This window comes from Lycium barbarum, chromosome 4 (assembly GCF_019175385.1).
Source record: "Lycium barbarum isolate Lr01 chromosome 4, ASM1917538v2, whole genome shotgun sequence".
NCBI classification, from domain to species: Eukaryota; Viridiplantae; Streptophyta; class Magnoliopsida; order Solanales; family Solanaceae; genus Lycium; species Lycium barbarum.
This window is the reverse complement of record NC_083340.1, coordinates 33,537,289-33,540,671: the sequence shown is the minus strand read 5'-3', so window position 1 is coordinate 33,540,671 and position 3,383 is coordinate 33,537,289. Positions and strand designations below refer to the sequence as shown.

Below are 3,383 nucleotides of genomic sequence, written 5' to 3'. Positions count from 1 at the left end.
CCAAAATTGGAAAATCAAAAACTGAGAAATAAGAAACCAAAACTAGAAATTAAAACTGAAAAAAAAAAACTTAATATTTGATGTGTATAATTAAAATTGGTGGGGTGTTTTAATTGGTTAAATTTTCCACATAGGATGTGATTGACATTCACGCGCAAGGCTAGAAAAATGAAATTCACCATATATGTTATATAAGTCGGATTGTGTTTGATAGACACACTTAAAGCCAAATTCAGGGATTCAATAGGAACGTACAACACTTAATTGAGATGTCAAAATGAAAAAAGGAATAAATTTGGGGGGCTGCATATGCATTAAGCCTATCAACAATGTAGCAGAATCAGAAGCTTTCTTTATAGAATCTTACTATTTACCCTGTGTATTTGAGGACGAGGAAAAGGAAGGAAAGATCACGAAAAATAGTACAAATTAAGGGAGAAATTGTTATACCCCGTATATTTATACGTCAAATTATTCGCAAGCAGGTCGACTCAAGTTAAAGGCGGAGTCATTTTCGGACACGAAATAGAAACCTTTAAATTTCAATTTTAAATTAGAATATAAATTAATCATAAATTTTATTTAGTGTAAAAATATTATTAGAGGTTAGGAGTTAATTAATTGTGATTATATTATTAAGTGGAAATTAGTAATTAATTAAATTAATTAAAGTTAATTACAAAAGTGGGCCCCACCCGAAATAAATAAAAAAAAAACACAACTAGATGACACATTAGGGGGCACGTGTAGGGACCAAGGAACAAGTATATATGTGAACAAGATGATTCACAAATCATCAAGGCAACATTTCATTTGAATTAGCACAAAAAAAAAAGGAGCAAGAATATTGCCATGGCTGCCAACCTCTCGGCCAGCCATGGCTGTTGGGAAAAAATATTTTGTTCCTTGTTTTGATTAATTTTCAAGTGTGGTACAAATTCAAGGAGGTGATAGCAACATTGGATTTTAAGTTGGAGAAGAAGAGATTGCGAAATTGGAGCAATTAAGAGTAGAAATTCCTCCGAGAAAATTAAGGTAAGATTTTCTTGTTTTATGATGTAATTGTGTTAATAGTATTGTAATGGAATTATTAGAATTGGATTGGACGAAATTGGAATTAAGAAAATGCATGAAATCGATGTTATAGGAAATTGTGTGTTGAATATAAAGAGTTGTATGGGATGATGTTAGGTTGTTGTGTTGGCCGTGAGTATGGATTGTTTTAGCTTAAAAATGGTGATTAATTTTGACGTGGTTATCGCTATGGTTGTTATGTATCGTGTGACGAAAGTAAAGGAGTTTGATAATTAAAGTAAAAGTTATGGTGTTGTGAACATATTGTCGTCCTTGTTAAGTTGAGAAGATTGAAGATATAACTATGTCTACATGTTGTTGTTGGTATTTCTGTGTCAACAGGAGGGTAATTGGAAATTTGGGATAGGCGAATATATAGGGGAAATGGTGCCCGATTTTCGCTAAGTCTTTAACTAATAGAAAACCCTAAACGAGGTTGTGTAAGCTAAAGGATAAGTCCTACAACAATGGGCTATAGATTTGTGAACTAGAAAGTATACCTACTAACGATAACGTTACTCTTATATTAAATAGGCTAAAAGAGCGACGAGGCGAACGGGTTTACGAATAGCCGTCAACAGGTATGTGATGTTGTCCCTTCTTTCTTTTGGCATGTCTTAGATTTAAGTGATGAATGATATGAACTTTGGGGTAATTCCATTCATAAGCTTTGAGTGATATTTATGATTCTTATTCACTTCTTGATGTTACACTTCTCAAGTGATTGAGCCTCCCTCTTCAGTTTCCAATACGTTGGATAATAGTCGATATATATATAAGCTCCTATCTCTAGAAACTCTACGATAACGGATGTCCTTGACTTCGATAAGCTGTTTCATACTATATTGACATATGTCTATGGTTCCTAAGGCTCTTTTGATATGATCTATAATGACCTTCGAGGGATACTTGATATGATTGTCGCTATTGATACTCAGGTGTTAATCCCTTCTTCTTATTCTGTTTGAGTCTTGATAATGTTCTAAATTGCATATGGTTTCTCACTACTCTGCTCGTGCATGCCTCAATATGTCTTTCACCGAGTCTTGGGCCGGGTATGTTATCGTGCACAGTTTCACTGCATTGTTCACCGAGTCCCTCACTAGAGGGCCGGGTACGGTATATATACATATATATGATGATATGATGACATGTTATGGCGGCCAGGAGGGCATATGATGACTTTATTCACCGAGTCTCTCACTAGAGGGCCGCGTACGATATATATGATATATGATATTGACATGCATGATTTATGTTTCAAAGGCAAGTGTTTTGGTATTATGAACATTGTACTTGTTTCCTGCACTCTTTATTCAGTTATGATCCTGTTTACTGTATTTCATGTTTTACATGCTCAATACATATTCCGTACTGACCCCCTTTCTTCGGGGGGGGGGGGGGGGGGCTGCGTTTCATGCCCGCAGGTGCAGATACTCGCTTTGGTGATCCGCCGTCTTAGGACTCCCTTCTGCTGTCTTGGAGAGCTCCGTTGTTCCGGAGTTTAGACTTTTGGTACAGATCTTATGATATATATATATATATATATATATATATATATATATATATATATATATATATATGTGTGTATGTTTATCCAGGGGTACGACGGGGCCCTGTCCCGTCATATTTCGCTATTCGCACTCTTAGAGGTCTGTAGACATATGTGTGGGTTGTGTATGGGTTCTGTTCAGCTGTGTCTATACGATGTGCTGTGGTATGATGTTCATCTCTAGTAGCAGCCTTGTGGGCTTGCATACGATATTGATATGTGATGGTAGCATGCGATATTGATATTGATACGATATTGATATGCGTATTATTTCATGATATGATTAGTTGTGACTCCTCAGGAGACCATTGATCTGGATATATATATATATATATATATATATATATATATATATATATATATATATATATATATATATATATATATATATATATATATATATATATGTGATGTTACGAACTTTGGAGTTCCTTTATAAGTTTCCGTATTATCGTAGTTTCAGTTTGATGTTATATGTAACAGGTTGGTATACGGGTGCCCAGTTCGGGCACCAGTCACGGCCTACGGGGTTGGGTCGTGACAGAAATAAAGAGAAAAGGGAAATGAAAAATTAAATTCTATGCACTGTACAAAATATATACAAAATATACTTTTAAAATGAGGCCATTTATACAGTCAAACCTCTCCATAACAGTATTATTGGGTCCGAAATTTTTTGGTTGTTATAGAGAATGGCTGTGTTATACACCTATAACAGCATTGATATTTAACTAATATTTCGCTGTTAGAAGCACAA

At 34.9% G+C, this 3,383-nt stretch overlaps 1 long non-coding RNA gene across 1 annotated transcript; it reads left to right on the top strand.

The window, feature by feature from the left end:
- The first annotated feature begins 507 nt into the window (after nucleotides 1–507).
- Nucleotides 508–2,864, top strand: LOC132638355 (uncharacterized). Its single transcript, XR_009581693.1, has 3 exons — nucleotides 508–1,035; nucleotides 1,609–1,655; nucleotides 2,502–2,864. It is a non-coding gene; the product is annotated as an uncharacterized LOC132638355 (long non-coding RNA).
- The last annotated feature ends 519 nt before the right edge of the window (nucleotides 2,865–3,383 follow it).